General features: G+C 43.3%; 1 pseudogene; it reads right to left on the bottom strand.

Moving 5' to 3' along the window:
* Nucleotides 1-507: 507 nt before the first annotated feature.
* On the bottom strand, nucleotides 508-24565 carry LOC113280507 (annotated as a pseudogene).
* Nucleotides 24566-25984: the final 1419 nt, after the last annotated feature.

Raw genomic sequence — 25984 nt, 5'->3', positions numbered from 1 at the left:
TTAATTTGTGAGAAATGCAAGGAAGGGGTTTGTATTTCCATTTTTTGCTTGCTTCATACCATAAATGGAAATTGCATCCTTTCTTATCGTCTTGAATCTGTTCTTATCTGTATGGCACAAGAAGAGTAGGTAATGAGTGGTGCCTAAGCTAATGGCTTCCTCAAACTGTTGGTTAGTGTAAGGACCATCACCAGAATACAGCATACCTTCGCTAGTCGAAGATAGATCCAAAGAAAATTTCTGAGAGCACTAGAGAAGCGAAATGCAGATGCAACTTGTGAAGCTAAAGAAGCTCCTGATCTTCCAAGACCAACAATTCCTTTAGCACCTTTGGTAACATCAAAGAAAAACCTAAACTAAACTAAAGGAAAGACATCCCCATCAACTTCAAGCCATTGAAGTGATATTGTTCCTCCACTTAAATCAACTTCCACAATCTGGGGTCCTGCACCACTACCAGCACCAACTGCAGGACCATCCTCATCCATGCCACCAGAACCACCCATGTCAGGTCCAGCACCACCTTGATACATCTTTAGCAATAATAGGGTTGCAAAGACTCCCCATCTCTTTCATCTTGTCATCGAGCCACTGAATAGCAGATTCAATAGCATCCTCATTTTCTTTTTCTTGTCACCTGGTGCCAACTTCCCAGCAATCTTCTTGTCCTTAATAGTATTCCTCATATTGTAGGCATAATTCTCCAGAGCATTCTTTGACTTGACTGTCAGCTTCTGTTGTTCATCCCATCTTGTCCTTCTCTGCCTCCTGCACCGTCTTCTCAATTTCCTCCTTGGACAACCTACCTTTGTCATTAGTGATTTCAATCTTGTTCTACTGCATTGTAGTTTTATCCTCAGCAGACACATTTACAATACCATTTGCATCAATGTCGAAGCAAACAGTGATTTGAGGGACACCACGTGGCGCATGTGGAATTCCAGACAACTTGAATTTACCACGCGACACATTTAGAATACCTCTTGCCTTCGTACACCTGAATTAACACTCCAGGTTGGTTGTTTCAGTAGGTAGAGAAAACCAAGGGAGAGAGGAGTAACAACAAACAGCAACACCCGATCACTTCACCACCAAAAATCGCAGCCTGGACAGCCGCTCCATATGCCATTCTTAATGCCCTAGGATTTCCACCCTTCTTATTCTTCCTCTTAAACTCTTGCACAAAGTGATTCACCATCCTGTTGCCGGAATCTTCTCCTCCTAGCTGGGTATTTCCAGCAGTAGACTTCACTTCGAAAATACCCTCTTCAATAGTCAGTAAAGAAACATCAAATGTGCCACCACCAAGGTCAACCATAAGAACATTCTTTTCCCCAGTACTTGACAGCTCTTCTTATCAAGACCATATGCAATTGCAGCAGCAGTTGGTTCATTGATAATTCACATCACATTAAGACCAGAAACGATGCCAGCATCCTTTGTAGCTTGATGTTGTGAATCATTGAAGTATGCAGGGACAATAACAACAACTGTGTACACATATATCTCACTATCGGACACGTGTATACAGAAAGGTACGTGGAAAGCATGCAAGCCAAAACATCAAAACACGATGCGTCACGAAGCACCAAATAAACCCCTAGGAGTTGCTTTATCTCATCCCCAGAAGAGGAGCTAAGATCAACGGTGGAGAGAAAGTCAGCTGACACGGACTGACAGGGGCAGAAGACACTTGTCTGACACGAGCAGACCCCTCAACTACCCGCATTAAACACTCTGAGCAGTGCACGTGTCGACCGACCTGTGGAACGAGCGAAGATGCCTCCGCGAGATCCAGGGGGAATCGCAGACCTCCGCGTGATGGACGCAAGGACACGAGAAGATAAGGTACCAACGGTCTTCAGAGATGGGTCCCACGTTCCAACCTTATAAATACCCAATCTCCACAAAGAGGGGGGGGGATGGAAAAAACATCAGGGGAGAGAGAGAGAGAGAGAGAGAGAGAGAGTAGCAAAGGTAAGTTAATCCCTTGGTGGAGAGAAATATGTAAACCCAAAGTCATTCAACTATTTGTGTAACCGTGAATAATATAGTAGAACAACAAACCCCGTGGATGTAGGCCTTAGTGCTGAACCACGTAAACCTTGGTCTTATTTACATTTCAGCACTTTACATTCATTTAGCTTCACACGTAGCTGCTTATATGTTTTGTTTTCCTTTTATATTTGTATCCCATGCATAATCGCCACGCACGGGGAAGTTGGAGGAGGCCATGATAAACCCGAGGGTTTTGAGCCAATGAATCCGCGTCAGGGTATCATCATCGTAATCTCTTTAGACGTTAATGATTGATTGTGTGCATTCGGACCACCACGCGGTTTGTGTGTCCACAATTTGGCGCTAGAAACAGGGACTTCGTCCCGGTAAAAGATTTATCTTGTCCTGTGATTTCATTCTAATTTGGCATATGATTGCTCCGATTTTATCAGCTCTGACCGTATAGATCATTCGTCAACTGTATTATGTTCAAAAACTTCAGCGCTGTATTATGTATAGACCATGGTGTCCGTTGTTTTCATATTTTTTTTTTTATATACTAAGGATCGCCTTTAATAAAACTTAACCCGTATTTATAGCCTGCGGGTATTAATTCCCTCTTGAAAAATTGTATTTCGCCAACTAACCCGCTTCACGCGGATATTCCCGTTTCTGTTTGAAATAATTTATACAGAGAGAACGTGTTGTGAGTAAAGAAGGCAGTTTACGCTAGATTTCGTCTCAACAAAAGGGCACGTGATGGAGAAGACGCAGGAAGCAGGAAAATCCAAAGCTTTGTCAAAAGAAACACCCGGACAACCCCGATCATCACCCGAAGCAAGCAGAAAGGAGATAAAACTAAAATGACCAATCGAAGGCAGGATACCGCAGAAATCACTTCACCCATGAACGCTAATTCTGTTGCAGTGGCGGCTCTCAGAGCAGCAACGATAAAATACGGGGAAGCTGCGGTAGTCCCGAAGGCTGCGGAGGCTAGCAATACCTTCGCCATGAGTCAACTTAACCAACCAAGGGAAAGGGTGGATGAATCCAGAACATTCCAACCCGCGCATCTGCTAACCTTTGGAATGCCGCTAACAAATAACCAGAATCAAACCATACCGGCGGCTCTGGCACCGCAGAGGGGCGCTCACTCCAATTTGGAAACACCAGCAACAGAAGCTGAACCCCTGCCACCTTTAGTACAGACCATGGAGGAGGGCGGCGCCACGGCTGTAGCGGCACGCGGGGGACTCCCAATCAGGGGTCCAACCAATCACACCAACTAATGGCTGAGCTCGAGGAACTGAGGAAGGAACCAACAGGTTTACGCAGAAGCTGTAGCTCTGTTGGCCAGAGAAAATCAAGATTTAAAGGAGCGGATTGCTCTAAGCACAAGACCAGCCAACAACTTGATGAAGCAAGCTCCAAAGCACCAGAGCCAAACCAAGACTGTAGAGTCGTCCTAGCGACTAATGAAGACGCGACAAGGAGACATAGCGTATCCGACCCGGATTATGACGATGGAGAGTCAACGGAAATGAGCTGAAGAATTTAGAGCACCAACGCGCAATGGAGGAACTGCGAGATGAGATGATGGCAGAGATCAGGCAATTGAAAAATAAACAAGGTGGGGGAAGGTTAGAAGAGGTCATGAGAGAAGCTAACTCCACGCCCCTAACGCATCGCTTGGCCAACACCCCTATTCCCTGAAATGCCCTGTCCCGACGTTCGAATGCTATGATGGGTCCAGCGACCCTGCTGCACATGTTCGGTACTACAACCGTGTCTTAGCTAGATGGGGACAGAACGACGCCGTACTCTGTAGATACTTCCCGTCAAGCTTGAAGGGATCGGCGTTATCATGGTTTGATAATCTGCCACCAAACTCCATACCTCATACGACCAACTGCAGAGAAATTCTTAAGAACATACATGTACAACAAGACTGTAAACACCGGGATGGATAAGCTCTTTTCACTACACATTGGCTACAAGGAAACCACGAGGGAATACACAAACAGATGGCATAGGATCTGCCAAGCCATAGGAAGCGTGGACCCAGTGGTAAGCATCAATTGCTATAAATGGGGCTTAGACCGAATGAGTCCCCTATTTGTTGAAATTCACGGGAGCGTGCCCAAGACAGAAGGCGATCTCCGAATAATTATCGAGAAGCACGCTCGACTTGAAGAAATTCAACGGGAAAACCCGAGGGCATATCCGCAGAGGTCTCACCCGCACCAATTCAGCAGAACAAACCAATGGGGCCAAAAGGGGTTGCTCAGATGAGAGACCTCACGAAGATAGAAAGGAACGGAGGGATGAACGAAGAACAGGCGACCGAAAATTCGAAGATCAAGTTTACACGAAACTCAACGCTAGCTATGCTCGTATCCTACGAGAGATCAAAGGGAGGGAAAACTTAGAATGGCCATGGTCTAAGGGAAAGCAGCCCCCGAGATCCGAGAAGTCTAAAGATTACTGTGAGTATCACTGTTTCAACGGACACCAGACCGAAAAATGCAAGAACCTTAAAATAATGATCCAAAAATTAATTGATGCGGGAGAGCTCAAACATTACATACGAAGGAGGTTACCGAGGACAGATCCAAACGAACCAAACCAGTCCAACTTCCGGAAGAAAACCGAACAATCAACACCATCTCGTGTTCCGAAGCCACAGGACCCTCACTCACAGCACAGATTGGAAAAAGGTTACGGAAGCAATTCGAAGATCGCTGCGAGTTATATAAGGTCGATGGGATAACAGTGGACGAACATGAAAAATGGATGGAATCCTGTCATCTTCGATGCCGAGGATATCGAAGAAGATATGGAAGACCATAACGATCCCTTGGTCCTAACATTACCAATAGCTGGATGTAACCTCAAAAAGATCCTCATAGACGGGGGAAGCTCTGTGAATGTCCTATTCTATGATGCATTCAAGCGGATGAAGCTCCATGATGAACAGTTGATGACCTCTTATCACACCATCTACGGATTCAATGGAGCGGCCACGAAGCCCTTGGGAGACATTGTGTTACAGGTTAACGCAGGGCCCATGAAACTGGATACCCGATTCAGTGTGGTGGATACCCCTTCCCCCTACAACGCCATTATTGGACGACAATGGGTACACAAGCTCAAAGGAGTTGCGGCAACATACCACCAATACCTCAGATTTCCAACACCTGAGGGAATATGGAGATCAAGGGAGATCGAATCGCTACACGAGAATGCCAGGCCACTCAGGATCATATCAACAATGAGCAAGAAGAACAGCGAAAAATCCGAAGAGTAAGAAATCAAGAAACCACGCGAAGAGAAAGCCGTAGACCTATTCCTTAAGGAAACTACAGGAAAAGGCTTGACGAAAGAGGGTAATGTCCGAGGCTCGGAAACAAGTACCTCAACAATCAACAAAAGCAGAAACACGCCAAATAGCAATTAAAGAGCGCCCCAGTCCTCGGAAACCCAAGCCTATGTTCACACCAGTGGAACCCACAAGGAAATCAACATAGGAACGGAAGAAGACCCGAAGATGGTCAAAATTGGGACCATCATGGGCGAAGGAGAGAACATTCCTTAACCAAATTACTTAAGGAATATGCGGATGTGTTCGCCTGGAAGTTAGGAGATATGCCGGGGATTGACCCAAAAGTAATCCAACATGAACTACGCATCAAACAGGGCACACCCCCGTTCAGGCAGAAAATACGAAAAGTGGCTCCAGAATATCATGAGGCGGTAGAAACAGAACTTCGGAAGCTACTAGATGCAGGATTTATCAAGGAAGTCAAGTACCCTACCTGGATATCCAACATGGTCATTGTTCCTAAGAAAAATGGAGGGGTTAGAATATGCATCGACTTTACTAATCTCAACAAGGCATGTCCAAAGGACAGCTATCCCCTGCCGAGCATAGATCAACTGGTTGAAGCAGTTGAAGGGTACGAGAGCTGTCGTTTATGGACGGATACTCTGGTTACAACCAAGTAGCCCTGGCAGAAGAAGATCAGCCAACACAGCATTCTATACACCACATGGCCTTTATTGCTATACCAGAATGCCTTTCGGGCTCCGAAACGCAGGGGCAACATACCAAAGGATGGTCGATGCTATCTTCAAACCATGGATTGGAGGAACCCTAGAAGTCTACGTGGACGACATGCTCGTCAAAAGCAAGCTGCGTAAAAATCACCACCAGGACCTGAGGAATATCTTCAATGCAATGAGACAGCATCACATGAAAGTAAATCCGGAGAAATGTACTTTCGGTGTCACCTCGGGAAGTTCCTCGGTTATCTGGTGACGAAAAGGGGCATCGAGGTAGACCCAGCTAAGATTCAAGCCATAGTAGAGATGCCGTCACCAAAGAATCTAAGGAAGTGCAGAAGCTCAATGGGTCCATAGCAGCGTTGGGCAGATTTATTGCACGGTCTTCGGACAAGTGCAAACATTTCTTCAATATTCTTAAAAAAGGGAGCAGGTTCGAATGGACCGCCGAATGCGAGGAAGCATTCCAAAATCAAAGAACATCTAGCTTCATCCCTATCCTGCAGAAGCCAGACCCTGATGAAGTTTTGGCACTGTACATAGCAGCAACGGAGGACGCAGTCAGCGCGGTATTAGTCAAAACCAATACAAAGATAGAACAGCCTATCTATTACGTCAGCAAGACACTCAATCCGCGGAAAGAAATTATACTAAGATTGAACAACTCATCCTCGCACTGGTATGGGCTACCCAAAAACTGAGAACCTACTTCCTAACTCACTTCGTCAGGGTACCATGCAAAGCACCATTGGAAGCAGTCCTCAAAAGCACGGGAAAAGTGGGCCGAATAGCCAAATGGAACACCCATCTGGACCAATTCAACATCATTCATGAAATTCAACATTCTCAGAAGTCCCAAGTTCTGGCAGATTTCTTAGCAGACCTCCCTCTAGACAACGACGAAGAGATTAAGGGAATACCAGAAGCCGAGGAAGCAATCAAGGATCCAATGGATATCCTCGAACCTGCGAGTCATAGACAATGGGAAGTCTTCGTCGACGGATCTAAAAATAAGGAAGGAGCAGGAATAGGTATTGTCATTATCACCCCAACTGGAGAAAGGATCATACAGGCACTTAGATTGGAATTCAAAGAGCATACCAATAACATTGTTGAATACGAAGCTGTCGTACATGCCCTACGTATAATAATAGAGATGGGGGTAACCGATGTAAGGCTGACAAGTGATTCGCAGCTGGTCATACGGCAAATTGGGCTCGAATATAATGTGTACGATGACACCCTTTCAGCTTACATGGCATTGGTCCAAACATTGGCATCACAAATCCCGAACATTAAGTTCCGGCACTTATGCAGAAGGGACCTCAGGCACGCGGATGCCCTAGCATATATCATCCATGCTGAGGGATAAAAATGCCGAAGGTATTAAAATAGCAAGGGTATACGAGCCTTCGATTGCATCTCAATTCTCCTTCGCTACCAATCAAGATACGATGGAAGAATATCGAAGACCAGTAGGAGAAGACATCCATAACGACTTTGATGAAGAAGACATCTTGTCAAAGCAAATCAAGACGAAGATTTCAGCAACGAAGATGACTGGAGGGTGACAATACATGCCTTCCTCGACAAAGGAAGCCTACCTGCGGATCGGAAGCAAGCTAGAAGACGCTCTCCAAAGTGGGAAGATACGATCTTCGGGAGGGGTCCTGTATAGAAAATCCTTCCTCGGACCATTACTACGCTGCTTGTCCCGGAAAGAAGGGCATCGAATTCTAAATGATATCCATTATGGTGACGCAGGGAATCATAGCGGTATGAGATCACTAGCTGACAAGGCAAAAACGCAAGGATATTACTGGCCGACCATGATACAAGATGCTGCGAGGATGTCCCGACGATGCGAAGAATGTCAGCGCTTCGCGAAAAAAATCCACGCGCCGGCAACAATGTTAAACTCTGTCGATAGCCCGTGGCCATTTGCAAAATGGGGAGTAGACATCGTCGGGCCTTTCATCGAAGGATCAGGAAGAGACGATTTTTGATAGTAGCCACGGACTACTTCAGTAAATGGGTGGAGGCTAAGGCCTTGGCCAGGATCAGAGACGCGGATGTGTTCACTTTCATATTCCAGAACATCATTTGCAGATTTGGTATACCTGCTGAAATTGTATCTGATAACGGCAAGCAATTACAGGGAAAAAATATAGACATGCTCTTCGACACCTTCAAAATAAGAAAGAACAAGTCCACCCCCTTATACCCTCAAAGCAACGGACAAGCGGAAGCTACCAACAAGACCCTCGCCCTTATACTCAAAAAACAATTAGACGAGCATAAGGGAAGATGGTGCGAACAACTGCACAATGTCTTATGGGCATACAGGACAACACGAAGGTCCGCTACCGGGGAATCCCCGTTTCTTCTTACTTATGGAGCTGAAGCAGTCATACCTACGGAAATCCTCATGCCAACCACGAAGACCGAAGCCTGGGAGAAAAACCTCACAACAGATATGTTAGAAAGGTTGGACGACTTGGAAGGAAGAAGGGAAGTAGCATTGCAAAAGATGGAAAATTATCAACGAAGACTAGCAAGGGAGTACAACAAAAAGGTAAAGCTACGAAATTTTGTAGAGGGACAGTATGTGTTGAGAACAATCCCACGATATCAGCAAGAAAAGAAATGGGGAAAGTTAGCACCTACATGGGGAGGACCGTTTATGATCCACGACATTGCGGGTAATGGTTCCTACTACCTTCGTAATCTAAAAGGTGAGGTCCTCCGGCATCCTTGGAATGCTAAATGGCTCAAACCATACTTCCCATAGAAGCAACGCAGATTTGAATCTGCTGGGAGTGTACCAGAAGAAGAAAGGAGCCTACCGCCCACATGTTTCTATCTCTGGAAGAGGAATTGCAGACCTCAACTTATCAATCAAACAAGCTTTCAAATTATCAAGTCAGTGGAATCTACCTACAATATTGGGGAAAGTAGTTAATCTACAATCTCTCAGGGCTCCCCCATCAGTGTCCATAAGTGTAGGACCAGGGGGAAGGCACCCAGCAGAAAGAGATACCCAACCAATCTTAAGGCAACGGGTCGACGGAATGGGTGCGTACATATTTTAACCCTATCCTAGAACGTTGCCCCGGCCCCCACCGTCTGGGAATCCTCTGGCCCAGGATTTGCCAGCGGGGTGACAGGTCTCAAGACGATCACGAAGGTACCTTCCTTCAGTATCGCACTCAAAAACACTTAAAACTTTTGTTTTGATTTTTCACAAACTTAAAATACAAAAAACATTGTAGGTATATCAAGAAGAGGATTCATTTCATAAAGGGTGATTACAAGAAGTGAACGGCCAAAGCCAAGGATACACAATCAAAAAAATTCCTTTTACATGTTACAAAAAGTACAATTATGCCGCGGACCCTACAAACGCTGCGATCTCTACCTAGTGGCGGTCCCGTCGTCAGGATTATTCCGAAGACTTGATGGGACGCTCCCACCAGAAGAGGGGCCCGAGGAGCTGGGCAATGCAGCAGGAACGGGACGACGAGGATAGTTCTTCACGAGACCATGTTCATTCCTTAGGCCAAGTTCTATCCTCTCCAGCATCTTGTTCGTCTCCTCAGCCAATTGACAACGAGCCTTATGTTTAATAACTGTTGTCCGCTGTTGGGCTTGGGATAAACGAAGATAGCCGATTCACTTCTCTGGAAGCAGCACCAACGGCCTCCTCGCGGGTGGCTGCTAAATTCTTGAAGTGATTGGTTTGTTCCTCTTGCTGTGCTAAGGAAGATTGAGCCTTTTCAAGTTTTCATTTGTGACGCGAAGGCGTTCGAGCTCTGAAAAAGACAACACCACGGAGTTAGCGTAGAAAAAAACAAGATCACACTCGATGAATTGGGATTATACCTTCGACACAAGCCGAAGCCTCTTCATACTCATTAACAACCGCATCTCGCGCTTCATCAAGATGATCATATTCCGCGGATAATTTCTTATAGTCTAGTTGAAGGTTGGTGAGAGTAAATTGACAGGCATCTAATTCTACCTGCTTCATCGAGTCCATATGACGAAGGTGGTCGACCTCTTTATTTATCTCTGAGACCCCTTTGCTGAGTCTGTACATGCACACTTCAAGATTCCTCTCAGACTCAGCAACGAGCTACATCGGCACGAGACGCGGAAAGAGCATTGCTGAGAGCGTAGACTTCAGCACGAGCATCATCTCGTTCCCTGGCAAGACCGAGCATATTATCTTGGACCCCTGAAAGAGGAATGGATCGCGCCGTCTGTAATTCTTCTTCCAATAGCTGAATCCTAGATTCCAACAAGGAAGTACGCTCACGGGCTTCCCGCAGATTATCACTGGTCCACAGCAGTGTGCCATTAAATAAAGCACGATCATGGTTGTACAGATTTTGCATGTCGACCATCTGAACATGCCGCGCGCGCCATACTCAGCCCGAGCATCCCATTTCTTAGCCTCACTCTTAATCTTCTCAACCAAATCTCTAATACGAGATTTTTGCCGAGCTCTTTCGTTTCGAAGCCATACAGCTCGGGGATGCCACCCACTGGACATAGGGTGGGGAGACTCAGACAGAACAACTAAGAGATAAAAGAATGACGACATACGGCGAGGGAAAAGAACCAAACCTGTGAAAGTGGAAACTTGGCTACGAGTTTGCTCTAACTCAGCGCGCACTGCAATAAGTTCTGAACGAAGATCAGCCTCTGCTTCACCCAGTTTTCTTTCTCCTTAAGGCTTTTCTTCAGCTCTTCTATTTCCACCTCAGCCGCAGATAATTCCTTTTCCCGATGACGAAGCTTAGCCTCGAGCTTCAGAGATTTCGCTTTAAAGAACTGATACAGCACGTGGTTGCAATGCTCGCTCCTCATCATCTACACATCAAGATGACAAAACATTATTCAACCGAAGCGTCCTATTCTCACGTACAAGCATGTACGAAAATTTACCTCCAGCACACGCTGCTGCGGAAGCCATATTGATACCCGTCGGCATAGCCATCATATCGGCAACGAAGTAGGAGGCTCCGGCACGAGGGTAGCTTCGGGAACGTCAACCTTTTTCCCCAGGCTTCAGACACCTGCGCCTTCGAAGACATCTCCATCATGCGACGGGTATACGCGGTTGATTCCTTTTCCCCAACAACCACAGGAGCGGGATGAGAGACAAACAGAAGATTCTTCTCCTTAAACCAACTCATGATGGCGTCCTCACCCTCAGACATCGGCGACTGGGGAAGACTATCGGCGGGCGCGTCAACAAGATTTTCCTTTCTCTGACTCGACCCCCTCAGCATGAATGTTGGCATGCTCCTCCGCGCCTACATGCACAGCAGGCTCCTCCGCACCAACACTTCTACAGTAGCATCCCATTACCATCACCACCAAGAACATCCCAATCATCATTAGGGGAAAGTAAAGAGAAGTCCTCGGGAAAATCGAGGGCTTCGTCAAAGAACTCCCCCGTGGAATACATCCGATCGAAAGAAAATTCTTGAGAAGTGGGAAGGGTATCCGCGACATCACCAGCAGGGACGGAAACATCCCGATGACAACATCATCCGCCACCACACTTTGTTCCTTCCTTCATCACCAGCGTGACCAGCGAAGACCTCTTCTTCGACATTGATAGGGGAGGTACCAGTACGTTCCTCCCCATCTGTAATCTCGTCCTCAGCAAACTCTTCGTTCACTGGACTAGTAACTTCTTCTTGGGCCTCAACCTCGCCCACACCATAGTAGAAGACTGCTTCGGCCTAATCTTTTTCTTCTTCAATACCTGAAACCACACCACAAAGGAATTATTTTCCCGTGATGGAAGTTAAAAAACGAAGCGCAGCTAGAATCTGCGTACCTGAGCAGCTGAGATATTCTTCGGTGGGGTATAGCACCGGAACCATCCTCCTCGTCTCCCTCTACGACATCCAGGGCATAAGGAAAATTCATGCCCGCAAAGTTCAGACGCCAGGGGCAGAAATCTCCATAGCGAACAGGAGGAGATTCGCGCGGCTTACTATTCTCGGTGGCCGCCATCCGCGGGGACCGGGAATCCAACCGTAAGCCCACGGACCAACTATCTCAATACAGTGGCGTGCCACTCGTAGTCATGATCGCGCTTGATCCTTTCTCGCGCGGGGAAGAGTTTCCGACGACTGGACGCCTCCGTGCCAGGAACATACTTCAGCTTGGCATCGCTGACCTCATTTAACAGACGAATCTCGCCTCGAGGAGCAGGGAGATTCCGAAGGCTGACACTCCACGGCTTGCGATTCCTACTATTGACGTAATCACCGAAGGAGTTATTGAAATTCTCAGGAGTATACCATTCCTTCTCCAAGGGATTGGGGACGTAGCAAGTCATCGACGTTTCCCCCTTACTCCGCAGATAGCATTCCTTCAGGGCACGAAGATAATTTCCCGATAGTTGGGATACGGAACGACTATGAGTATTGGTGGAAGAACCCTCACGACTAGCGAGCACGTCGTAGTAAAAGGAATCACCCGATTTGTACAAAGGCAGCATCAGACCAGCCTCGAAGGCCCCAACCGTCGTTAACAAATGAAATTCATCGAATTCGTACTTGGAGATAAGCTCATACGTAATATCATCCTCGGGGGCATAGAAACGAACCCCGAAGGCTTGAAGCTCATGCTTTTCCTTGAATATTTCAAGATCGATATGCTTGAAGGTTACTTTTTTCCTGCTAACAGAGACACTGCGTATCAAGGGAGCAGCCTCCTCCTCCTCGGCAGGGCCGGACGAACTCACAAACGCTTCAGACGCTTTTCTCTTCACGGGGGGATTCTTTGAAGATTCAACCCTAGGAGCTGCGCCCTTTGTATTCTTCCCTTTAAAAGTTGGAGAAGACCGTAGATGATGCTCGGGCACTAACGAACGTAAAGGAGGAACGTCAAAAGCAACAGCGCGGGGCGGAGCCTGCGTACTCCTAGTATCTTCACGAGGACGCACCATTGAGTGATTAAAGACTCTTCGTGAACCAGACGGAATTATCGAAGGAATCTCTTCCCGAGAGGACGAGGCTTTCGCTCCAGAAGAAACTCGACTCCGACGAACATCATCTTGAGACTCTCGACGCTGAGGAGATCTCGACAACCTAGAATCAGGAGTCTCATAAGTAGGCCGCGGACGGTCAGACATGGCTGCGGAAAGAATAAAATCAAGAACAAGTTACACACGATAACCAAAAATCAAAAAACACATTCATAGCAATACAACCACGATAACATAGCAACCCTAAAATTAGGATACAATCTCAATATTTCACCCTCGAAGTAATGGCTGCCTTAATTTAAGATGAAGAACAGGGGCAAACTAGTATGCAAGCATCAGAAAAAGTTCTTCATCACAAACAGGGAACAACAGTAGCAGAAAATTCACAAATCAACACGGCATAAAACAGTGAAATAAAGAAAAGGAAAACTCACCGGCAAAAACAGCAAGTAGAAGAAACGAACAGGGGAAGATCACAGATGCAATGAAGGGAGAATTTAAGATCACAGGTGCAATAATGACTGACAGAATTTAAGATCACAGGTGCAATGAAGACTGACAAAGAATTTAAGGTCACAGGTTTAATGAAGGCAGGCAGGAAATTTAAAGGAAGAATGAACTGAGAGAGTGTTTAGGAAGAATGAAATTAAATTTCCTCTCTATCCTTAAAATACCCGAAAGAAAAGAGGAAATTAAGGGAGAAATAGGAAAACGTGCCCGTTACATAAGCAGTTAATGCACGAATAAAAGACGTGCCCAAGTATCTAGGAGAAGTTATTAGGAGTGAGAAGAATGTGCGACGATAGTTTTTCTTCAAGGCACCCATTAGCCATTTAAGCCCGAAGAAAAGGGGCAAATTGTGTACACATATATCTCATTATCGGACACGTGTATACAGAAAGGTACGTGGAAAGCATGCAAGCCAAAACATCAAAACACGATGCGTCACGAAGCACCAAATAAACCCCTAGGAGTTGCTTTATCTCATCCCCAGAAGAGGAGCTAAGATCAACGGTGGAGAGAAAGTCAGCTGACACGGACTGACAGGGGCAGAAGACACTTGTCTGATACGAGCAGACCCCTCAACTACCCGCATTAAACACTCTGAGCAGTGCACGTGTCGACCGACCTGTGGAACGAGCGAAGATGCCTCCGCGGGATCGAGGGGGAATCGCAGACCTCCGCGTGATGGACGCAAGGACACGAGAAGATAAGGTTCCAACGGTCTTCAGAGATGGGTCCCACGTTCCAACCTTATAAATACCCAATCTCCACAAAGAGGGGGGGGATGGAAAAAACATCAGGGGAGAGAGAGAGAGAGAGAGAGAGTAGCAAAGGTAAGTTAATCCCTTGGTGGAGATAAATATGTAAACCCAAAGTCATTCAACTATTTGTGTAACCGTGAATAATATAGTAGAACAACAAACCCCGTGGATGTAGGCCTTAGTGCTGAACCACGTAAACCTTGGTCTTATTTACATTTCAGCACTTTACATTCATTTAGCTTCACACGTAGCTGCTTATATGTTTTGTTTTCCTTTTATATTTGTATCCCATGCATAATCGCCACGCACGGGGAAGTTGGAGGAGGCCATGATAAACCCAAGGGTTTTGAGCCAATGAATCCGCGTCAGGGTATCATCATCGTAATCTCTTTAGACGTTAATGATTGATTGTGTGCATTCGGACCACCACGCGGTTTGTGTGTCCACAACAACATTCTTTATAGAAGAACCATGATAAGCTTTCGCGATCTCGCACATTCTTTATAGAAGAGCCAAGATAAGCTTCCGCAATCTCGCGCATTTTTACAAGAACTATAGATGATATTTCTTCAGTTGCAAATTGCTTCTCCTCGCCTTTGTATGTGACCAGAATCATGGGTTTTTCATCTGGTCCAGCAATCACCTTAAAAGGCTATAGCTTTGTATCAGCTTGAACTGATGGATCCGAAACCCTTCTCCCAATCAAATGCCTTGCGTCTTCAAATGCCGGAAACCAGAAAAACTCGGTAGGAACACTCACAACAATTCATAAACATGAGTAATTCAAAATAAGCACCAACAAACATAAGAAGAGGTACAAAAATTCAAACCAACAAAAACAAATTGGTGGCAACACTTTTTTGCTGGATCGTGGAACGCAATCCGGTACAACTGAGGCAGACTCAGTACAGAGATGAATAAATTGAACAAGGTCAAATGTTTACATTTCGTGCAAATCAAGCTAACTTCTTGTAGTCTGACTCGGTACCAAAGATAGAGGACTAAGAGCGTCCACAATGGACGACCAAACCCAAATATTAGGTCCAGTGTATAGGCGTAGTGGGACGGACTATCGATCAAAATTTGATCAAAGATTAAAAACCAGACCAAATTTGGTCTGCGACCAAGACCAAACCCAAATATAGTCGGGCGTTTATATAATGTCCGCCTACACAACGGGCGTTGATATAATGTCCGCAATTTATCGAGCGTTTGTAAAGTTAACGCCTGATGTAGAGGCGTTCGTAAAGAATTCGCCTGGAACGGGCGGAGGTTAAATGTACGCCCCACTGGGCGTTGATATACATTACGCCTGACTACCAGGCGGGGATAAACTTAACGCCTTTAGTGGGCGTTGATATACATTACCCCCCAAGCTTACAATTAAGACCACCATCACATGGGGCGGGCTTTATACCTCCGCCCCATTATTTTATTTTATTTTTTATTTTTTTTTATTTTCTGTTTGAATTCCTCCGAGCGTAATCTTTATTAACGCCTGATTTCAGGCGTAATCTTTACCTCCGCCCCATTTCAGGCGTTATCTTTACCAACGCCTGATTCCAGGCGTAAACTTTACCAACGCTCGATGTCCAGGCGAACTTTATATCAACGCGCGACCAAATTTACTCTTCTCCCTCTACGCCACACGACGGACTAAACCCAAATTTGATCTTTTTTTTTAGTCTTTGGTCTTTGGTTTTGGTCGCACCACTGCAGTTGCTCTAAGGCCACTAGTAAAGTAAAATCTACATTATGGTAAGTCGGCCGAATATGCCTTGTTCGATTAAAATGCGGGTCAATCTTGGCAATTCGTAATCCAAATACACAAACATGCACATTGTTGAATAAAATAGCTTCCCAACTGACTTAGTTAACTGGCACCTGGGTATCCGTGGAAGTACACACGAGGTCCTTATGCTTTACACGCTTATCATCATTGTTCCCGCCAGTGGCCAAGCAATTTAGAAGCGACATCATCTTTTTCATGCAAGGTTTCAAAAGTGTCCCAAACTTCCTTGGATTTCTGCACAAGCCACAAGCTTTGCGGCCCATGCTTTTCTAATCTGCAAAATGTCAACCAGATAAATGATCAACGACCAACTCAACAAATAAGTTTGATAAAAAATCTTACTTCCACCAGTATTTATGCAACCAATCCACCGTACCCACCACATTTCTGCGAATCAGATAATTGATAAGTTTTATGGTTTCGAAACTATATTTCCCTAGATAATGCTTGAATGGTGAAGGAGGTTTATATTAACTTGAAAGAGGTGTCGCCCTTTCAGGACTAAGCATTTTGCTAACAGCTTTTGTGGCACAGAGAGCTGGTATAGAAACTGTTGGAATATATGGCACACATATTAGCCACTGAGGTGATCGAGGTGGTGAGTTAGCTTTTGGTTCATTGAACGGACGTGTGGAGAAGATATTTACAAGACCAAGTCATGCATAAGATTACGCATTCTGGCTATTAACTCCTTTATTCTAGCTGGATAAGTTAGTTTACCTAGTCAATGTATTTTGCTACTCTAGGTTTACTCTTGATTCAATAATCCTATAAATAGGACTCGTCATGTAACTGTAATATTATCCCAGAATCATAAAACTCTGGAGATCAATAATCCAATCCACCCTACGGGGTTCTGTCAGTGGACGTAGGCGTTAGTGCCGAACCACTTTAATTCTCCTGTCTCTTTTATCTTTGATTTAGTTTTGTCTAATCGATGATCCGTCTCTATGATACCCATAATTTATTATGGTATCAGAGCGGGGAGATCCGCTCAGATTGCTTCCGCTTTCTAATTATTTTGCTGTCATTTTCATCTATTTTATTTGTACTAATCTTTGATATTAGTCTATATTTCTATAGATGATTTATATTCGGTATTTCCAACAGAGTTATCATCAAATAACTCTTCCTAATGATCGTTTCTATCATCATCATGAGTTTTGTTTTTCATTATGTCTATGGGTATCGTTCTTTGGACGAAAATCTATGTTTTTCTTCCAGTATTCAAATTTTGCTTACATCTAAATTTTTCCTTTTCCTTTCTTAAGCCGTCAACAGTAAAACAACGATAGCATTCACGACTTTACATATAAGATTCGTGAGTTCTGTTATTATCTTCATCAAGTTCCTTTTGATGTTGTCTTATTCACATTACTGTATGTATGCTTTCAAGTCTATCTGTTGTACACATGAAGATATAGCTTTTGAGTCTTTGCCGTACACATAGACGTAGCTTTTTGGTTCATCTTTTCCAGGAAGATTTCCATATTTAAGTCAATCCCGAAAATATCTCCATTTTTCGGAATTTTGCCAAAGTCTGTTAATCGATTAATTTGAAAATATTTTCCATATTTTCAGTATATATCCTTAATAAATAATCATCTTTTCTTTCCGAAAATTTTCGGATTAGGAATTTATTTTTTATGAGAATATATTCTCTCCTTTAATAGCATGAAACTCACTAATGGTTTCCTCTATAGCTATTGCAGTGGTTATCAAATGAAAGAATCGTGTTCATCGATAAAGCAGTCTTTTTTGTTCTCATGCAATGTATAAGAGGCTGTATAACATTCACCTTCGCGAAAATCCTTTGGTGATTGCAAAGATGTCATTTTTATCAACAACTGTTTTCGTCAGTATTCAAGGCCAAGTTTATTCCATGGCCGCTCATATGTTGAGTGTAAGTTTTGATCGAAGTAATCTCTTTGTACTTCTGTCGATATTCATCGACTCTGCTTTTATCCAAGCTAATTCTCATAATCATCTCTAATGATTCTTGCCTATCAGCTGTGGATATAGTCTGCACCGTGAGCTGTGGATATAGTCTGCACCGTCAGTCCATAGTCCATGTACTCCTTTTCTGTTAATAGACCATACTCCTTTTCTGGTTTACGGAGTTCCAAACACTACAGAGATCCTTCCTTTTATTTTGCATCACAGATCACAATCCAAGACTAAAATAATTTTTCGAGATCCTTGTTTTAAATATCATGGGTTCGAATATATTTTCTGTTCGTAATATGTCATTATCTCACACCTTTATTAAGGTTTCTTCCTAATACCTAATGACTCTTGAGGATACACAGTTTTTTGTTTTCTGTTAATAGACCATACTCCTTTTCTGGTTTAACCATTGTCAATTGGAGGAAGAATTCATGAAACATAAAACTCTCTAAAGCCTGTGAAGGTAACAACTACTGTTCAATACATCAAGTTAGTTTTATATATCATCATTGGTTTGCAAATTCAGGAAACTATTTGACGATCTCTCAATAATTTTATGAAGCATGCAAATGCTTATATGAGTTATCTCTAGGTTTAGCTAAGCAAACCTAATCATCATCCTATATCTTGTTTACCTTTCTGTCTGCAATATATTTTTCTTTTGCTACATACTGACACAAAAGATTTTTGGTTGGGTTATCAACAATAGTGGTACTTCCGTTTCTCAAGTACTCACTAACACCATGGAGTTTAAGTTATCTGGATATACACTCACGGCATGAAGACCGTAAAAAAGAAAATGATGAAAAGAAGATCATAAAGTTCAACTGCTGCGGTCTAAATACGTGAATGAAGCATCCATGCCATGGTCGAAGCACGTCATGCAAAATTTAAATTACAAGGTTTCTTTTCAAGATATTGTCCAAGTTGCACACTTCATTTCTCTCCGTGTCCAACTTGACGGGGGGTGTTGGAATATATGGCACACATATTAGCCACTTAGGTGATCGAGGTGGTGAGTTAGCTTTTGGTTCATTGAACGGACGTGTGGAGAAGATATTTACAAGACCAAGTCATGCATAAGATTATGCATTCTGGCTATTAACTCCTTTATTCTAGCTGGATAAGTTAGTTTACCTAGTCAATGTATTTTGCTACTCTAGGTTTACTTTTGATTCAATAATCCTATAAATAGGACTCGTCATGTAACTGTAATATTATCCCAGAATCATAAAACTCTGGAGATCAATAATCCAATCCACCCTACGGGGTTCTGTCAGTGGACGTAGGCGTTAGTGCCGAACCACTTTAATTCTCCTATCTCTTTTATCTTTGATTTAGTTTTGTCTAATCGATGATCCGTCTCTATGATACCCATAATTTATTAGAAACTGCTGGTTCAACCCTTTGTCTGTAACACGAGGGTATGTTTCTATCAAATAGAGACACTTGTTGATGATGTATGTTCATGGCAGATTACGGACTACCTGTGTATTAGTTTAACTTGTTCTGCAATGTAATCTTAGAATTAAGAAATGAGAACAAAATGAAGAGAGCTAAGACAAACACACAGATATGGGCAGAACCCTTCTATACAAGGGTGTAAATATTCTCATGTTTCACTTCTCTTCTTATAATCGTATCAATGGCGTCATTCACCCGATCCCATAGAATCTTTAACACCTTCTACGTACATATTGAAAAAAAACAAAGTTTAATTTTTTGAAAAAAACAAACAGAAAAGGAAACAGAAAAAGAAGGGTTTTTTTATATTGAAGAAGGTTGTGAAATCATAAATCGTACCCTGAATCGTTTTTGAATTTTAAGGAATCGAATCCTATAATGACTCGTGAAATCGTAGATTCATAGTCACTTCTATATATACCTTAAAAATTAATAATATGATTGTATTTTCACAAGTAACACTAATTTTTACGGGATGTATAAGTAATTTCCAACAAAAATAAGGATATCATAAAAAGATATATGCATTTATGAACAAACACAAGAAAACAAATGTGGTGCAGTGGCTCGGTACTCATAAACTGCTGGCTCTATAAAGTGCATCCGTGCATGCAACCATAAATTTAATTTTTTTATCACTCAATTTAGTATTTTTTATCACACATTAGTATTCCACGCGTCCATAAGCAAACAATTCCAATGTAAATACAAGTGAGTTATTGTCCCTAGAGATGTAGCTAGTTGATGGGGTCCATAGGACACAGATGTACGAAGGGACATCGATTATTACATTACACCTTGTTGTGTTGGTCAACTAAGAAAATAAAGTCAAAATCGCATATTTATAATAGAATAAATACGATTCTTTGGGTGATGCGATTCAGAGTTCCGATGTGAATCGAATTGGATTTTTTTAAAGCGAATCGTGCGATTTGAAAAACCTTGGACCACTGTTCCAATGAAAATATTACCTCAGAATTGGCTTTAGAATACATAATTTCTTCAGCTTTTTAGACAACAATATGTAGTTTTTCTTGCTATTTTTTGTTTTTCTTAGTTGTACAACTATGACTGTCAGTTCACAACTCTGATCATACACATTGCAAAAATTAACAGCAAAAACTAAAAATTTAAGAAAATTAAAATCGAAGACGGAGACAAACAAACAAAATACCTGGAAATGTCTTGAATGAACTGAACTCTGGACCAATGATAGATACTCCTGACGCTTGTAAGTAACTCTACCATTCTAAGTCAGAAAGCCCAGCAACATTTTTAAGTTATGATTCATATTAACGTCCATCTTTCAAAGGAGAAAAGAAAGAAAGATGTGGTTCTAAATTAACCATCATTCTTAATCAACAAACTAGAGATAACTAACTTGTTCCAAGAATATTAATGACCCACCATGTAACGCTACTTCATTTCTTAAAAACATAAATTTCAAAGTCTACTAGTTAAGAAGACATGAAGAAAAGAAACACGATAACATCCACTCAACTAATATTCTTTCAAACCCATGTAGTATAACATCAAACACCAAGAGATGTTACTTTTAACATAAACAGCTGTTACACCAAGCTTGATCTTGATATTCTTGGATTTGAAAGAAAATCCAGCATATCTAAGTATTGATGGTGGTTTTTAGTTTAGGGTTAAAATCGTAAAATCATACATATGATATGACGTCATTATGACCATTAGCGCATTTATTGAATCAATCAGCATGTCTACGTAAGAATTACCAGGGTACTTTTCTTTATACATGGGTCATATTCCACGGCAGAACCCTTAACATTGACTGACATCATCTATGTCAAACCCTAATTCTTATGCTACCATACCAAGGCATGCCAACCATGCTAGCCACACAACTGTGCCAATGGGAGACCATGCCAGCCACATCTCCGCGCCAAGGCATGCCAACCATGCCAGCCGCACCACTGCGCCAATGACACGCCATGCTAGCTGCACCTCCGCGCCAAGGCATGCCAACCATGCCAGCCGCACCACTGCGCCAATAGCATGCCATGCCAGCCGCACCTCCGCGCCAAGGCATGCCAACCATGTCAGCCACACCACTACGCCAATGACATGCCATGCCAGCCACGTGCACCACAGCGCCAAGGCATGCAAACCATGCCAGCCGCACCACAACGCCAATGGCATGCCATGCCAGCGGCACCTCCACGCCAAGGCATGCCAACCATGCCAGCCGCACCACTGCGCCAATGGCATGCCATGCCAGCCGCACCTCTTCGCCAAGGCATGCCAACCATGCCATCCGCACCACTGCGCCAATGGCATGCCATGCAAGCCGCACCTCCGCGCCAAGGCATGCCGTGCCACATGTGCCAATGGCATGCCAACCACCTTGCCGCGCCACACCATGCCGGCCTTCCTTATGCGGCTACGAAAACGAAGGCGTGCGACGATCAACGACCACCCTTCCATCTTAGATACAACTCCTAGCCGTACAAGGTCGCCAACCAAGGCATGGTAACCTTTAGCCCAAAACCCTAGTTTTGGCCAAGCCAAACCGCGCCAAGGCATGCCATGCCACATGTGCCAATGGCATGCCAACCACCTTGTCGCGCCACACCATGCCGGCCTTTCTTATGCGGCTACCAAGTCGAAGGCGTGCAGCGATCAACGACCACCCTTGCATCTTAGATGCAAATCCTAGCCGTCCAAGGTTCGCCAACCAACGCATGGAAACCTTTGGCCCAAAACCCTAGTTTTGTCCACGCCAAACCGCGCCAAGGCATGCCATGCCACATGTGCCAAGGGCATGCCAACAACCTTGTCGCGCCACACCATGCCGACCTTCCCTATGCGGCTACCAAAAAGAAGGCGTGCGACGATCAACGACCACCCTTCCATCTTAGATGCAAATCCTAGCCGTCAAAGGTCTCCAACCAACGCATGGTAACCTTTGGCCCAAGACTCTAACTTTGGCCATGCCAAACTGCGCTAAGGCATGCCGCCATGCGCCAATGGCATGCCAGCCACCTTGCCGTACCATAGCATGCCGACCTTCACTTCACGGCTGCCAAAACAAAGGCCTGCAACAGTGAACGGCCACTTTTCCATCTAAGATGCAGATCTTGGCCGTCCAAGGTTACCAGCTAACGCATGGACGCAAATCCCTAGTTTGGTCGCGCCCAAACAAAGCCAAAACACTAACTTTCGGCCGCGCCTAAACTAGGCCATATTAAAGCTATACCGTCTACGCTTTCATGCCACTGGTTACCAAACGAAGGGTTGCAATAATCAACGACTACCCTTCCTCTCAAGATGCAAACTCTCAACCGTCGAAGGTCATCACCGAGCCGACAAGTCTCCCAAGCTCAACTTTCCAAACAACAACAACATGCTACGTGTTTTCCACAAAAACACTCGAGACATCAACACTTGTCACAAACTAGGGGATGCTCATTGGGTATTGGTTTGGCGGTTTACAGCGTGCGGCGTACACTACGCCCGTTACAAGACAGTGTCATAAGGATGAGGTGGTTAGTAAATACAGGGAGTAATGGTGAAACGCTTTCTTTTATGGAACATCAATTCCAGGCGTTACGGGTTAGCACCTCCTCCCATTTACTCACCCGTTTTCCATTTCTTAATGAGACCTGAGTACGTTTCACTTCGACTTGTATAAATAGGTGTTACCTATTTCCATCGAACAATGGGTTCAGGTCAGAAGCATACAACACTCAGAAAATATTTGATAGATTTCCATCTGTTAGCTTCCCACTTTCTGATACAAGTCGTAAAAAACCTACTCTTCCAGAATCAACTATTCTGGTCTCAACAATCTCTTCGCTTCCCTACCCAAAACCAACCCTTCTCCTTCACTTTGTAACCGAAGCAAGTCTGGAACGACCATTTCTTGGTTTAGGACGGATTTGTACAGATCGATCTCTCGAATTTAAAGTACTCCCTTGCAGTACATTATTTAGGGTTTAAACTCGTTTGTCACCCACACACCTGAAATTACCAAAATCAGCAGAAATCGTTTTCACCCTCAAACACTAAGCATTGAGTTTCTGAATATGAAAATACAAAAATTAAAAACAGCTAAAAGAGAAAAATGAGTTCCTTAGTAAACCTTACACTTTTTTCATTCCTTTTCTATATTCGGAATTTGAAATGCGAAGATCAGTTTTAAGTGTCTATCCAAGAGGGCGGTGGAAGTACTGCTGGCATTGGCTTTACCACAAATGGCAGAAACATCAGACCTGCATCATATACATGCATATTGTCCAAGCAGAGATCTTAGAAGCTTCAGGTTTGGATATTTAACCCCAAAACCCTTTGCTTGCAACTGAGGAAAACAACATTCGGTCTACTGGACTGAAACCTAAAACTTGGACAGGTGCAACTTCATCTTCTCCTATCCGAGAGCGCCGTTCTACTAAGATATTGTCTAGTGAAATATCGTTGTGCAATATTTTCCAGTTGACCTCATTGAGCACCCAAACACTCACAGTCATTCCCATTCTTTTCCGTCTAGTTTTAGAGCTTACTAAATTCATTCTCGAGAAACTCCTTGGCTGGAAAATTAATCAAACTACATTGATGTATGTCACTTTTATTTTTCTGATTGAGATTGTAAACTAACATTTTCTATGCCGTCCTTCAATCCAAAACAGAACACCACTAAGGATAACAACTTTATCAAAATTAGAAAATTTCTACACAACATTTTTCACCACAAGAAACTTGAAAGATTTCCCATACAGCCAGATGAGAACAAAATATCTCAACATTAAATTTCTTCAAAGGCTCATTAAATTCTGGGATACGTACAACCTTATAACAACTTGCGAATGATGATGAATATTCACAAGATATACCAGTTAGTGGATTACAAACATGAAATTTCATATGACCATCTGAGTGTAATAAATAACAAAGTACCAAACCATTACTAGAACTTAACATGCGCAACTGAGCTCCAACTGGTTTCTGATTCATAAGTTTTCCAGACATAAACCCTGAATGTAAATCTGAATATGCCATGTTATATTCCATACGTTTTCCATCATCTTGATAAATAATTGTATAATATAATATCCATGGGAGAGATCTGTGATTGATTTGTTACCATTTGATAAGGAAATTAGGGTTTGACAGGTTAGACAACCATACCTTAGAGATACATTTGAACTTATAGATTGAATTCAGAGGAATATAAGTAAAAATATCAATCAAGATATCATCTGTTAGTGATGATCGAGTGCGAGAAACTGAAGAATCCAGCCACCCAATCAAATTGATTCCTGAAATTTTGCTTGGATATCATGCCAACGCATCAAAAGGTGATAGAATATTGATCTTAGCCGCTCAATAACGAGACTAGATTAACTAGGCCTTATCTTTATAGTGGTAAGCAATTTCATGTTGACACTTTAGGGCAGTTCCTATGGAAATGTACAAACTAAAAAATTTGTTGAGCCACGTGGATGAATAAACAGGTTTCTCCACTATGGGAAACCAAGGAAAAATGAACAAATCTGTTTTTTTAGATTCCCCATTAATGATTCTGTTAATATAAACTAATAAGAGCTGAGTCCCACTAGTGATTTTATTAATATAAAGTAATAAGGGTTTGGTCCCACAGGTTATTTAACTAATAAATCAAATAATAAAAAATAAACCCTAAATATAATAACCGGATTTTGGAGAGAGAAAAATAGGGGCGTTTTTTGCTTCAAACTCCAGCGTTTTTCCTTCCAACTCCATCGTTGTTCTCCGCGTTTTTCATTCCAACGCTCGACCTTTCATCAAGAGCACGTTGCATGTTTTAACTCAATGAACAAAGCAACAAATTTGTTAGTTTGAACATCCATTTTCATGTTTGTTGAGTCCTTAGTGGGAGAAAATGAACAAACTTGAAGTTTTTTCATTCCATAGGAACTTCTCTTATAGTAAAGGTGTAAATTTGGTTGCGCCAGCACGAGCCCAACCCAGCGGCACGCTAAAATTTGAGCACAGCCCAGCCCAACACGTGATTTAGCACGACAAGACACATCATGTTAGTTTCATGGGACGGGCTGGCATTAATTAATTAGCACAGTAGCCCATCACAACACGTGGCACAGATAAGCACGTGGCACGACACATCACAACAAGATAAGAAAGCACGTCATAATAGGTATAAAATACTACACGACATGGCACAATACATCACATTTTGTGGATATTTCACAAAAGAGCCATTATTCTAGCCAATTATTGACATTTTATTATTGTTTTATTCCTTCATAATAACACATATAATACCTAAATATTTGGAAAATATAAAATAAATGTGCCCGGAGCAGCACAACACGACACAACATGTTTATTTCTCTAGCACATCCCAACACAACACGCCTTCTAGCACGGCACAACACGACACGTCATAATCTATGCCACAGCACATCACGGCACATAACA

The sequence above is a fragment of the Papaver somniferum genome, chromosome 5 (genome assembly GCF_003573695.1).
Source record: "Papaver somniferum cultivar HN1 chromosome 5, ASM357369v1, whole genome shotgun sequence".
Taxonomy (NCBI): domain Eukaryota; kingdom Viridiplantae; phylum Streptophyta; class Magnoliopsida; order Ranunculales; family Papaveraceae; genus Papaver; species Papaver somniferum.
This window is presented reverse-complemented; position numbering and strand designations above follow the sequence as displayed.